At 37.9% G+C, this 15,536-nt stretch overlaps 1 protein-coding gene across 3 annotated transcripts in view; it reads left to right on the plus strand.

Moving 5' to 3' along the window:
* The window catches only part of Grid2 (glutamate ionotropic receptor delta type subunit 2), a 1,427,031-nt gene that overhangs the window by 699,228 nt on the left and 712,267 nt on the right, over positions 1 to 15,536 (plus strand). The window lies entirely within an intron of this gene.

The raw sequence follows: 15,536 nt of genomic DNA on the forward strand, positions 1-15,536 counted from the left end.
AATGTATTCATATTTACAGAGTGTAAATTGCCTCAGATGGAGAAAAAGGCTAGCTGGTTCCTATTACAAAACAATAATGGTGAAAACATTCACTTCTTAAATAATTACTTTCCTTTTTGAGAATAAATATAATTTCATTTATATAGTTTTACATTTCGAAAGCAATGAAAGCATGTGCTCTATACCTATAGGGCAGATTACCTCTTTCAACTATTTCATAGTTTCTAAGCTAGTCTATTTATATGATCTCCATTTTGCAGATAAATAAACTGAGACTGGCAGATATTATTGAGGTTCTCCCCATTGATTGTAAATCTTCCAATGCAAGATTAGCATTTTACTCACAGATCCCATACTACAGATTCTAAGTATTTTTGTTACCTAAAAGGAGTCACTTCACCCAGTGTCCTGTAATATAAGAAGTTTAAGTCCGGTAAATAGTGCTTGTATACTCTACATGTAATTATTAAATATACTATATAGTTTAATATATTAAAAACATAACAAAAAACCAAAATAAAGCATTATTAGATGGAAGATGTAGTTCAGTTGGCAGAATACTTGCCTAGCTTATACCAAGCCTTGGGTTCATTCATGCAATTGAGAGATTGGCTCAGGAAAATTAGAAGTACATAGCCATTCTCTTCTACATCATAAAATTTGAGGCCATTATGGGCTACATGATATATTGTCTTCAAAACAAGAGGTAAAATGTTATGGGGATATTACACAAAGAGGAACATCGACAATAAGATCAACAACAATAATAGTATTGTTCTATGTAATTTTCCTCCAAGCATTCTATTTTCTTTTGTTTTAAAATATTAGAGTGAGATGCCATCATGATGCTTCAGACAAGAATACTAACATCATCATAATTTTATGAAAATAAAATTTTATTTTCTACAAATAAGATTATTTTGTATCCACACTCACTAGCTATTTGCCAGATACACTAGTTAAATTTAGAGCCCCAGGTTCTGTTCTACAGATTGTACCTTTTTTCACTGTACATTACTCCCTTTTCCTCAGTATTTCCTTGAAAGTCAGGCATTCTCACTAGCAGACAAACACAAGGGACATAGTAGGTGACATTACTGAGTTGAATAAAGTAAAACACACCCTGGGAGTGACTAATGACTGCATTACCCTAAGCTTGCTGCTCTTTTTTTCCTCAACAAGAGATTTTTGTCACATTCAAAATTTTAATTGAAATGAAATGATTGACATAATTTTCCAATAAATTTCTCTCACATCCTGGAGTGCTTGGTGTCACTCTTCTGAACACATCAGCACGTATTTAAAGATAGTTCATTAATTTAATTTTTCTGTAATGAATCATTTGAGGAATAAGCTAAGTTCATTTTGTTTTGTGTCCAATATTTTTTTGAATTCTGTTCTTTGCATTAAAAATGGAAATGATACTCTAAAACTAATTTAGTGTTTAAGAGTGATAAAAGAGATGATTTTCTCTGAAGGTAAATTCCCTGCTTAAGTCAAACTATGTCCAGTGAAAGTTGGATAGGTTCCAGTGGACCCATTCAAGAATATTTGGGCATCTGGCAAGAAATCATTCTTCATAGATGCCTCTGTTCATGTGTCCACATGATGGGAGTGTCATGGAAGATTCAGCATACTTCTTTTATAAGAGAACTAATTCCACTAAGGTCATCTCATAAAGTTGTGATGCTCTTCTTTAACAAAGTAATTATTTCCCAAAGGCCCTACATAGCTACTCTCGCCATGCAGATTCAATGAAAACATATAAATTATAGGGAATACATCCATCCAGACTGTAGTAGATCTGTTTCATCTCATTTATAAAGAACTAATCTCTTTTCTCTATTTCCTTTCTTAAAGAATTTTCTATGTAGCTCCTTCTCAGGGTGCTCCTTTTGTTCCTTTTCACTTACCAAAATCAAACTCCTTTCAAAATACATCTTAGATATTCATATATAGAAGATACCATCTCACAGCAGACACCCTGGTCCTCTGCCTCATAAAATCTTTCCTCTCCCTTTCACTAGATGTTTCTGAAGCCCTGGCTGTAAGGGTTGTAGATGTATCAGTTGGAGGTGAGCATCCTAGGGCCACTATTTCCTGCCCTTTGACCAGTTGGGGATCTCTGGAATAGTCTTCACCTGCTTCTAAAAGAAGATTCTTTAATAAGGGATGAGAGCTGCTTCCCTGCTGGTGTCAAAGGCTATGAGTTTGGATTTTATACCTTCCTAGAAAGGAAATATACTTTTCACGTTTAATTGAACCACAACTTAAGAATATTAGTATCAAAGATAACTATGAAAGCCCTTTGGACAACTTATATAATGTAGCCTACAGTTTACATGGAAGAGACAGAAGACACATGACTTACTGGGAAGCAGTCTTCTGAAAAACTCAGCTCAAATTTCATGCTATAGTTTTCAGGAATTATCTCCCTTTGCTTCCTAATTGCTGTCAGCAAAGCTCAAACTAACTGCTCAGTAACATTCTTGCCCTGGTGCAGCCATGACTCAGCTTGTAAAGCACATAGACCTTCCTCCCTAGAAAGCAAAGTGCTTCTTACTGTAACGTTAGTGGAAGTACAATGTGGAGATGGATGTCAGGTGACAGGAAAAGAATAAATCCAAGTGCATTGGATGCTTCTTGACAGGTGATTGTGAATGCACCATGAGAGTAGTAATGGATTTATGAGTGGTAAGGGTGATCTCATTTCTGCTGCCTATATAACTCCATCAAGGTAAAGTAACAAATTAAAGACTGAGGACAAATAAAAAATCACCTTACAATGAATTGAAACAAATGTACTACATTATAACAATCATGAGTTTGGGTAGTTGCCATCAAACACATTGAACAAGAATAGATATTTTACATGGTTTTAAAACAAACAAACAAACAAAATCCCTATGCCTAGTTCAAAGCCACCTAAAACATGTATTATTAAATGAGTGCTTTTTTTTTTTATTTTGCAATACAATTCAGTTCTACATATCAGCCATGGATTCCCTTGTTCTCCCCCCTCCCGTCCCCCTCACCTTCCCCCCAGCCCCCCCCCCCCCATTCCCATCTCCTCCAGGGCAAAGCCTTCCCCACAGACTGAGATCAACCTGGTAGACTCAGTCCAGGTAGGTCCAGTCCCCTCCTCCCAGGCCGAGCCAAGCAATCCTGCATATGCCCCAGGTTTCAAACAGCCAACTCATGCAATGAGCACAGGACCCGGTCCCACTGCCTGGATGCCTCCCAAACAGATCAAGCCAATCAACTGTCTCACCCATTCATAGGGCCTGATCCAGTGGGGACCCCTCAGCCATTGGTTCATAGTTCATGTGTTTCCATTCATTTGGCTTAAATGAGTGCTTTTAATCAAATGAAACTGCAGGCATTTGAAATATGAATGCTTACAGCCTGAAATGGTAGCAGACTATTATACACTACAAGTACAAAAGTTTCCAAGGAGCACAGAGTATGCAAAATGAATATCATGCTTTAATGCAATGCAAAGTAGATTGAATTTACACTTTAAGACCTATGTATTGAGGTCTTCTACACATCAGGCACATAGGACAGTGAAAGCAGAAGCAGGTCTCACCATGCAGCTTACATATGCTAATCCTATTACCAGTGAATACCACTATTTCCACGTGGAGTGCCAGGGGAATACCAAGCAGCAGCTTGCTGTGAATGGATTCTTCTCACCTCCTTATGCTGGAATTGAGCTGGACTGGGTCAGCAGAAACCCTGGTGTAAGAGAAGGTACAACAGCAGGGTACTCAAGTGGGGCCGTGGCTTCTAAGGGACCTCCACTTGATGAGGCTCTAAAGGGAAGCTGAGAGAGAAACAGACCCCAGAAGAAGAACCTCTAACGTACTGAGTCCACTCTGAAATCCAGTGGAGAGCCACACTGGAACAATTTGAAGCATGAGATGAAAACAAAGAGAACAGAATCATGCTGATAGGTGCAGCTAAATCCCTGGCTGAACTGGCACACTTGAAGGAGAGGAGGGGGTGTGCCAATGTCCTCCATTTACTTGAATTTCTGCAGTCCTTATAGCAATCAATATGAAATCACAAGACACACAGGAGTGCAAATACAAGCAGTTCTTTGTCAGATTGAGAAAGTATGGGAAAACTGAGGCAGACAATACCATCTCAACAGGCTGTGATTGCTTGACTGAAACAGTGAGGAGTCTCAGCCCTTACTTGAATGAAGGTTTAGTGCACTTAGAGGGGCTGAGGGACAGGATGATATACCTTATATACATACACTATATGCATACATATATACATGTGTAACTACTAGAAAGTTAAAGCTTTTTTTTTTTTTTTAATGGTTTAACTGGTAGCAGGGTAGACTGTTTTCATTACTCAGGCATATTGTTCCTGAAGGTGGAGTGAACCAGTCAGTCTGGGCCCAAGCAATTCTTCATGGCTAGGAGCTATTGCCCAGTAAGCCTACCTCAGCTCCTCATGATCTGAGGCTACTATCTAATAGAAGGAAGAAAAAAAATGTATATTGATTTGTGTGCTAAGTACTTGCACTAGCAAAAAGATACTGCAAAATCATGGTACTTAATATGAATAAAAGGAGGAAATAAATAGAAAAATGTTTTGTTTTTTTTTTAATTTCCCAACATAGCTGGAGTGGTTTCTCAGTGGTTAAGAGCATTTGCAGTGCCTATAGGAGGGCAGGGATTGATTCCCACATGACAATTCACAACAGTCTTTAACTCCAAGGGGATCTGATACACTCTGCCTCCGTAGGCACCATGCATGCATGCAGTGGACATACATGCAAGCAAGCAAAACACTCTTCTGTATACATTAAAATAAAAACAGATCTCTTTTCAAGCACTAGACAGAGGGACATTTACAGGAATTAATTCAAAATAAATTCAAATTCATCTAAAGAAAGGACATTGGAAAGATCAGAATGGAAGTCAATGAAGCAGAACAAAAAAGTAAAACAGAAAATCAATGAAACCGAAAGTGGCTTCTTTGAGAAAATTGATAAATTGTTAAACAATTAACCACATTGATCAGAAGCAAAGAGCCATGTAAATTACCAATGGGAATACTATAAACCCCTTAATGTAAACAAATTTGGTGACTCAGATGAGAAGGGAACGTTTTTTGAGGTGTACAGTCTACCAAAGCTCGCCAAGAGAAAACAGACTAGTATCCCCATAACTTCCTTTTAAAGGAATTTTTGTAGTTAAAAACTCTAAACCCTAGGTCCAAAAGGTTTCATTGGTGAATCCTAGCAAGCATTTAGGGAAGATGTAGCCTTAAGTATACACACACACATACACATACACACACTTCTAGAAACTTGAAAAAAACTGTGACTACATTCTACTATTTATGTGTGGCATCCTTGCAAGGACAGCTTAACATTTGGAAGGCAGTTAATTTAACAGCAAACTATAAACAAAAATATTATAATTATATTAATAGTTGTGTGAAAATATTTTGGTAAAATTAAACATTCCTTCTTTTTGAAACACAATTTTTTTGAAGCTAGAAATGTCTTTAATACCCATGTTTGGAACATAGAAGCAAGTCTGATCTACATATTTAGTTCCAGGATAGCTAGGGCTACATAACATGACCGTGTTTTAAAAAAACAAAACAAAACAAAATAATGTGTAAATGGAAGTTTCTGTCCCACCAGCAACTCCCAAATGCCCAGCAGCCACTTCCCAAATTCCCACTCAGAGGCTTGCATTAATTATAAATTCTCTGCTGGTAGCTCAGGCTTATTACTAACTAGCCCTTACACATAAATTAACCCATAATTCTTGTCTATGTTTGGCCAAGTGGCTTGGTACCTTTTCTCAGTGCAGTATTCTCATCTTACTTCCTCTGCATCTCGCTGGAAACTCCTGACTCTGCCCTTCCTCTTCCCAGTATTCTTGTTTGGTAACTCCAACTATACTTCCTGCCTGGCTACTAGCCAATCAGCATTTTATTAAACCAATTTGAATGACAAATATTTACAGTGTACAAGAGGATTATTCCACAGCATTTTTTAAATAAAAGTATTATTACATCATTCACCTATTTTCTTTCTTTTCTGCAGCCTTTTCCATGTGTTATTCCCTCAATCTTTGTCAAATTTATTGTTTCTATTTTCTTAATTTTTATGGTGTGTGTGTGTGTGTGTGTGTGTGTGTGTGTGTGTGTGTGTGTGTCCCTGTGTGTTTCTAAATATATAAATACAACCTATTCAGGCAGCCTAAACAATATCTGAACAAGAACAACACCAATATACATACTAACACGGAAAGGAGAAATCTCATGAGGCCTCAAACCTAGACAAAGAACTAAAGCTGACTAAGAAACAGCCCCCTAATTATTTATCCAATAACAAGGGGTTTAGTTTAAAGTCATATACTACAAATAGTATCAACATTCATTCTTGGTAGAAACTCACAGCACCCTGAGTCATGGGAAAACAGAAATGAAAGCAAAGTTCCTTATCATTATAAGGAACACAGTAAAAAATATCAGACAAGATTTTACTTGTCAAAGATTAAGAAAAAGAATTAAAGCAGTTTATACCACATTTATTCAACATTGAATTATTTGTAACAACCAGTCCAATAAGACATGAAGAAGAAAACAAAAACTACTAGAATACCACATGAAAAGGAAGAGGTATAACTGCTTTTATTTGAATATAATATGGTTTCATATACAGTATATCCACGGAACCTACAAACATGGAAGCTAGTACATGTGTAATTAAGTTTATAATAGAATATCTCAGTTTAAAAAAAAATAACTTAAGTTCTTCTGTTTTAAAAATAAGGAAAAATAAGCCGGGCGGTGGTGGTGCATGCCTTTAATCCCAGCACTCGGGAGGCAGAGGCAGGTGGATCTCTGTGAGTTCGAGGCCAGCCTGGTCTACAGAGTGAGATCCAGGAAAGGCGCAAAGCTACACAGAGAAACCCTGTCTTGAAAAACCAAAAAAAAAAAAATAAAATAAAATAAAATAAATAAATAAGGAAAAATAGAAATTAAAATTGCCTTTTGCAATCATGTATGAATGTATAGAATACTTTGTCATACATTTGAAAAAGTAAAATTTAAGGCCTGCAACTGAAACACTGCTAAATTTGGTTAAACTTTCTTTTTTTGTGTGTTTAATGTTTAATTTTAAACACAACTTTATTGAGTTTCAGTAAACATATGCATTTAAAGAACCTAACAGGACACATACTATATCAGTGCAGTCATCAAAACAATCAGCTTACTCATCAGCTTCAAAAGTTTGTCTCTGCCTTTTAGTAGTTCATTTTTTTTTAATTTTTATTTTTATTTTGCAATACAATTCAGTTCCACATATCAGCCACGGATTCCCTTGTCCTCCCCCCTATGGCCCCCCTCACCTTCCCCCCAGCCCATCCCCTATTCCCACCTCCTCCAGGGCAAAGCCTCCCCCGCGGACTGAGATCAACCTTGCAGACTCAGTCCAGGCAGGTCCAGTCCCCTCCTCCCAGGCCGAGCCAAGAGATCATGCATATGCCCCAGGTTTCAAACAGCCAACTCATGCAATGAGCACAGGACCTGGTCCCACTGCCTGAATGCCTCCCAAACAGATCAAGCCAATCAACTGTCTCACCCATTCAGAGGGCCTGATCCAGTTGGTGACCCCTCAGTCATTGATTCACAGTTCATGTGTTTCCATCTGTTTGGCTATTTGTCCCTGTGCTTTATCCAACCTTGGTCTCAACAATTCTTGCTCATATAAACCCTCTTATTCTCACTAATTGGACTCCCAGAGCTCCACCCTGGGCCTAGCCATGGATCTCTGCATCCAGATACCTCAGGAAAACAGGACCCCAAGAAAGACACGGGGATCGCCCAATGACTGAGAAATGGAAGAGATCTACATGAACAGCCTGGACATGAGTGGGGGTAATGAAGGGCGAGGGTCGAGGGAAAGAGAGCTTGGGGGAGCGGGAGATCCCAGCTGGATCAACAACAGAGAGGGAGAACAAGGAATAGGAGACTATGGTAAATGAAGACCACATGAGAATAGGAAGAAGCAAAGTGCTAGAGAGGCCCACAGAAATCCACAAAGATACCCCCACAACAGACTGCTGGCAATGGTCGAGATACTGCCCGAACTGACCTACTCTGGTGATGGGATGGCCAAACACCCTAATTGTCGTTCTAGAAACCCCATCCAATTAAACTTTCTTTTAAGATAAAAATAAATGAAGAGCTATGGTTTTAAGTTGGTAGAGTCAGGGTTGTTAATATGTCAAAACCATTTACTTATGTAGAATTAACAATATAGAATACAGATCACATCATAACAGTGCAGTGTGTAGAGTGCTAGGAATCCATGATAGGGATGGATGCACAGGTATATGTAGGTGGGACTAGGCCTATAAGAATTTCATATATCATAAGAATGTGGGCTGCCTCCAACCTATTGAGAGTTATTTGGGTTTGGTTTTAAAGTAGGTTTAAATTTACAGAAAGAACACCCTATGTTAATCACCCAGGTTCCTATAATGCTAATTTCCACACAGCCATAGTTAAATTATGGTGAGCAATCCATTAACATGAGGCCTACTGTTAGCTGAATTATATTGTTCACAGTTCATTAACTTTTTACTTATAATTTTTGTTCTCTCCCTAGTCCTACTGAGGTACCACATTTTATTTGTCTATCATTTCTCCTTAGTCTTCTCCAGCTGCAACAGTGTCTCTATCTTTTGTTGAAGACCTTTAAAAAAAACTGGAATGTTATATTGATTTTGTGAGTGGAGAATAAGCTGGGAACTGTGCAGTAACACTAGCTTGGTGAGTTTTATCAATTGCGTTAGTAGTTATGTGCACTGAATGCAAGAACAGAAGCACATTTCAAGGAAAGAATAGTTTTAGGTACACTTACCAGTTAACGTTAAGCACATTCATTCCGAAAGACAGTGGGATGAAAGATGGCAGTAAAGGTGACCTTTGTTTCAGTGATGTTACTGTGGAGAGATGGCCATGATTGAGTAAAGAGCACTGGTTACTAGATATTCTCTTTTCTGTATACACAGACTTTAAACATGTCGATTCTTTTTGAGACAAAAATAGACAAAAATCTATGTACCTGGATCTCTATTCCCTAATTAGCCTAATTTTGAACCTCTTATCCTCTTGTCTCTATCTCTCAATTGCTGGTGTTTAGGACTTTACCACCATGCCTTATTTAGTGGGGCTGGTGGTCGAACACAGGGTTTTATACTTGCTAAGCAAGCCCTCTATTAACATAGCTATACCCCTAGCTCTAACACATGTACCCTTTGAGGACTACAGAAAAGTCTCCATGCCTTCCCAGCTTTTATATGGAACTGGGGATCCACCCCCTGGCCCTCATATATTCTTAATAAGCACTTTGTCCACTATACTCTCTCTTTTGTGCCTAATTTGTTTCTATTATTGCATGAGATAAAAATTATTTATCAAAAAATAGTGTTTTGATACATGTATATATTCCATACTGTTGAAATCAGACTAAATATATTTACCTGCTCAACAGATAGACTTTTTTCATAGAAAAAATATGCAAAATCCATTCTTAGAACTTTTAAGAATAGGAAGAACAATAACTATAATTTCTACAACATGATGGGTAAAGTTTCAAAGTTAGAGGTACAATTCAATGGAGAAAGCATTCATTCTTACCAAATATCATGTTTAACCCTCATAATTTATTACTTAGGGTTATGAAGATATAGATGGATTTTTAACACAGACAATATTTTCCATGCATCTGGCTCTTAGATTCCATTGCTGCATCTTCTGCCCGCTTAGGATCTGTTATGAGTACAGGGCAGAGAGAGCTTTGCTTGAGCTTTACTATCGTTTCCAACTCTGCAGGCTGCAGGAGGGAGGGTTTTCTAAACAGTGTGAGATGTAATGTTACAGCAGGCAAGAAACTGACCACTTATATGATAGTTTTTAACCTTTGAAGAGCTGCATACTTGTCACAGATTTGACATATAAAAATATTAAAGCATGTAGGTGACACTCTCATTACTGCCTAGACCACTCAATAAAAGTGTTGTTTTTCAAAACCAAAACCCAATAACAAAAATAAACACGAAAGAGAGATACTCTACTGTGGGGCGTTTACCCAATCACCCCCACAGTTCCCCAGAGTTTTCTTGAGTGCGAGCAGCAGGAAATATTAGATAGAAGGATTTATTGCGGAGAATATCGCAGAGATAAACAGATAGAAAATAAAGGATAGCCTCGAGAGGGCCTGGAACCTATTCCAACGGGCCCCGACTGTCTCTGCCCCAGGGTTTTTATAGAGACGCCAAGGGGTGGAGCAAAAGACCTCCTCCCCCAGCACAGCCAAGTGCAGACCATCTCAGACACCTGCACTCAGGCCCGTGGTCCTGATCATCCTCTATGCAGACCTGCTGGGTAAAGCCACGAGGTACCTGAGAACGGGCTCCCACACTCTACTCATACATAACAGAAAAAAAGGTAAAAGTAATTATGTATGTTCTCCTTTAAATTATTTATAGACACCTGTTATAATATTTAGTTAAAACTAGATGGAGGTCAATACTAATTGATAAATTTATGTTTTTTCACTTTAAGGCTGATTTTCCTTGTGCCTCGTCAATAACTGTAATCTGTTTGAATGTTACATTCCCTAGCATTTGGACAAACATTTTGAGGACACCAAGACAATTTTGAGATACTGTTTGTATATTGGAAATCAAGTTAAAATTTTAAATGTGGAACTCAGTCCAATATTCTTTTTCATAGTTTAATGCAGTCTTGCTAATGCAACTATAGTAAATGTCTATTCAGAACAAGAAGTTAAAAGCATCTGAAGAAAAAACCAATACCACCCATAAATAATACAGTTTTATTAAAAGGCCACCAACTGAAAGCTATGCATTTAATAGCTGAAGATTATTGAACAAAGAATACAGTAGAGAAGGACTCTAAAGTGCAGTCTCTTATTCCTTTATTCTGCTTTTGCTGCCCTAACAGAAATTAAAATAATGTGTAATTTATAAAAAAAAAACCAGACAATTATTTTCATAATTCTGGAAGCTGAGTGGTTCAAAATCAAGACACTGGCACGGAAGAAGGTTTTCCTAACTCATCATCTGATATGAAAAGGATGCAGAGAAAGCAGGAGGACAAGAGAGAGGCCAGAGGTACCAAACTCATTTTTTTAGAAGGACCCATTTTCAACCTTCAGCCATTTCTGAAGATAGTATTCTATGACACTAATGGATCCTATTAGGTCCCACCTCTAACAATACTGCATTGGAGATCAAGTTTCTACATGCTTCATACATCTTATTTTAACATCATCTTATCCAATAAAGAAACAAAGACTCAAGGTACATAGCTTTAGAAATAGCAACAATAGTGTATGTGAACATCTTTTAACTTGAATTATAGAATTACACAGCCAGCTTCATTTTCATAACTGGAAATGCCCAAAAGTGGTAAAGTGTTGCAAATTCTGTTATAAAAGTAATTTTTATAAAAGGTGTGCTCTTTCATCAACTAGAACATGCTCCGAACATCTCTAATGTAAAATCTCAAACAGATGGAGTTACAAACCATCAAGCTGTTGCATATGGTCTGGGTGGATTGATGTGGAGGGTATATGGGCATACACACATAAATCACACAGCCTGAACTATTAGTAAAAAGAATATGCCACTGAGAAGTCCTTGGCTTAAATGGAAGACCCACAGAGGCACCTTCGATCTTCCTAACCCACTTCCCACCCTCTCCCTCATGTACTGATAATTGCATTTCCTGTGGAAACAGAACTAAATGAGCCAGTGTTTTAACTGTCAAGATTTGAAGTTGCTGCTAAACATGAGCTGTCTCTGCTCCCGATGCTACCCTACATACTTTCCCCTCAACTATGGTGAGTTATATTCTTTACAGTAGCCTTCACCTAGGACAAACAGACTATAAGATTCCTCTCTGTTTCAACCACCATTTTGAATGCGATCATCAGTTTCACAGTACAGCCTTGAGGAGTCAGTGGTGGGTTGCCCCAGCGACACAGTGTTTTATTGCCTGGATGGACTGTTTTGGCGTCAACCAGTTCCACTCTAGACTGGGGAGTTAACCTTTTTCTTCTCTCTTTAATGAGACTACTTCTGTGCTGGCTGTTTTTTGTCAATTTGACATAAATTAGAGTCATCAAGGAAGAAAATACTACAACTAAAGAATTACTTCCATCAGATTGTACTATAGGCATTTCTGAGTGACATTTATTGATTGGTTTGGGGGGACACAACCCACTGTGGGAGGTGCCACTCTGAGGCACCTGGTCCTGGGTTATATAAGAAAGTAAGTAGAGCAAGTGATGGAGTGCAAGCCAGTAAGTGATGCTTCTCTGTGGTTTCTGCTTCAGTCCTTGAGTTCCTGCCATGGTGTCCTATGATTATGGACTACAGCCCGCAGGTTAAGTAAATTCTCCTCCAAGTCCCTTTTGGTCAGCGTTTCCCTGGGCAACATAAAGACAAATGAGAGGAACCTATTTTAACAAATCCTGACAATAGACAAACAATAGAGTTTTTTCCTATGAAGAACTCTGCTCTCAGTCACATAAAATTTTGAAGTAACAAATGAAAAATTTTCTTGCTTGCTTTCTATGATAGTAGGTAGAAAGAATGTTGGGCCAATATTTAGAACCTGGATCCTCTACATTAGTTTCCCCACACTTAAAGGGGGTGTACATAATTATATTTTAAAAACTGTCAGCTATATAAAGTTGGAAATTTTGTAAGAAGAAAAAACATCCAGTACTCACAGGCTGTATCTCTGCAGTCTCTTCCTGTTAAAAACTTCAGTGTGTGGTGAGTGTGTGTGTGTGTGTGTGTGTGTGTGTGTGTGTGTGTGTGTGTGTTTCTTAATGAGTCTCAGAATCTTTTTCCAGAATGTTGTTGGAGGATGTCACCTCACCAGCAAGGCATAGCACAGCAGGTGCAGCTGCTTTCCACTCTTGGACTGCATGATTTCTAAATTACAATTTCAACATGATGCCGTTTTTTTCCTAACTATTGTTTGATGATTCCTATTTTGATCATGTGTAACTATTTCAATTATCATTGCTAATATTTGCAATGGGATGGTTATAATACAATAGAAACCAAGTATAGCAGCACGTAGATATAAGCATTTGGAAGATAGAAGGAGAATCAGAAGTTCAAGGTCATCTTCTGCTACATAGCAAGTTCAAGACCAACCTCAGTTATATGCAGACTGTTGCAAAAACAGTGTGGATTTTATAAGGCCTTAGTGATTAAATCTGGTTTACCTATAATGCCTCAGTATCACATCAAAGAAAACAAAATTAAAGAATTTCCCCTTGAAGTCATTTAGGAGCAAGTCCAGATTTGAATTCTCTATTTCCTGTTCCCCATGTCTTTTGTCCTCTGTCACATGAGACTACCTTTGCCTTCTTAACATCTGTCTTGTGAATCTGTTTGTCTCTGTGCTTGTGTATGTCTTTCCTGATGTGTGTCTGTTTGCTGTATGAACTGTGTGTGTCTAGTTCTGTAGGTGCTGCATGTGTCTGTGTATGTGAGTTGTGTCTGTCTGTCTGTCTGAGTGGTGAGACAGTCTGTGTTTCTCTAACAAAGTTCTTCACTGTATTTATTAAAGAGCATAGAAAGCATCACAGGGCAAAAGGAATGGGACACTTTACAAAAATCTTTAACAGAGTTTCACAAGCGATTACAACTGATCCCAATGACTCAAATAACAAACATCATTGTTTATCAACCAATACCCATAAATAGTTGCTTTTACAGTTTACAAAGTGGCTTTTGACTTCAGTACACGCCTTGACTGGGTCAGGGACTTGAAAGAGTATATAACTTAAGATTGTAGTTGTGCATTTCCTTGGGTTCTAAAGTTTATTACATGGGAAATTCAGGCAAGTAAATTTGATTATTACACTGTTCTCTTAAAGGCAGATTGAATAAAGAGTTTGAGTACACAGTAGCCTAGGTGAATTAAGTCTTTTTTTTTGTGGTTTTTCGAGACAGGGTTTCTCTGTAGCTTTGGAGTCTATCCTGGACTAGCTCTGTAGACCAGGCTGGCCTCGAATTCACAGAGATCCGCCTGCCTCTGCCTCCCGAGTGCTGGGATCAAAGGCGTGCGCCACCTCCGCCCGGCATGAATTAAGTCTTAAGCGACTCAGCTCTGAGGCCCAGAAAAAGTTCCAGTCTCTTCAAATGCAACAGATATTTCAGAATATTTCCTCACCACAGAAAACAAAAGAAAGCAAACAAAGTGGACTCTATGTTTTTTGTGGATGTGTGCATTTTTTTTTCCATTTTGATATTTTCTATCTTACTGTTTTTTTTTTTTGTTTGTTTAATTGTCTTGATTTCACTTTTGTTTTGTTTTGCTTTGTTTTCTGAGAGAGAGAATAAAGTTGGGTGTGTAATTAGGTGAAGAGGATCTGGGAGGAATGGGGGAGGGGAAAGAACATGATCAAAACATTTTAAAAAATTAAGTAAAAAAAAAATAGATTAAAAAAGAAGAAGAAAGCAGTCTGAGAAAGCCACAGGGAGCAAGCCATTTGGCAGTGTTTCGCCGTGGCTTCTGCTCCAATTTCTGGCTCCAAGTTCCTGCCTTGAGTTCTGTCCTGACTTCCCTCCTTAATGGACTATAATGTAGAAGCATGAATAAGATGAAATAAATTCTTTATCCAAACTAAGACACGCAGTAACAAATTTTTCATGATTTACATGTAACTTTGCCAACTTGTGTTTCTAAGGACTAAAACAGACAGTTTTCTTATAGCTCATACATGAAAAATATAAAACATAAACTGAAGTTTTTGTTTGAAAAATGAGAACTGTGTAGGTTCTGTGCATTAATTTTATGAAATTCTGCTTACTTGGACACTCATAATGATGAGAGTGCTTTATTTGAGTCCAACTGTGTATACATTAAGCACTCTTCTTATGCTAGATGAGCCAAACAATTATATAAAAATTTTAAATATTACTTTCTCTTAGGGAAAAGGACAAAATCATTTCATTGTTCAAGCTTATTGAGAAAGAAAATGTCATCCAGATTGGGGACTCATGATGGCCAAAAGCTTCCCCTTCCATCTCTTTGTCTAATCACTTGCCACTTTTCACATCAGCTACTTTCTAAAATGTGTATTATACATTCGGCAGTTATTCTTCTGAATCATGAAGTGATAAGTATATGTTTGGCTACCATTAATTGAATGTCTACCATGAGAGACAAATGGTAGACACTGGTTTATTTCTAATCCTCATAATAATCCCTCTACATTCATGCTATTTTGCCCATTTAAGAATGGCGAAGTCAAGGCAAGAGAAGCTTACACAGCACCACAGAGCTGACGGAAGCAGAATTCTTGAACTGGATTCCAACAGCACTTCATAAGGATTCTTTTCATAGATCATGCATGTAAAAAAATATACATTTAGATAACTCTGCAAACCATTGCTTCTCAGAGAGGGGAAATCACACAAATCCCACTGACCTCG

The sequence above is a fragment of the Peromyscus californicus genome, unplaced genomic scaffold, assembly GCF_007827085.1.
Source record: "Peromyscus californicus insignis strain IS unplaced genomic scaffold, ASM782708v3 Scaffold_6__1_contigs__length_162567912, whole genome shotgun sequence".
NCBI lineage: Eukaryota > Metazoa > Chordata > Mammalia > Rodentia > Cricetidae > Peromyscus > Peromyscus californicus.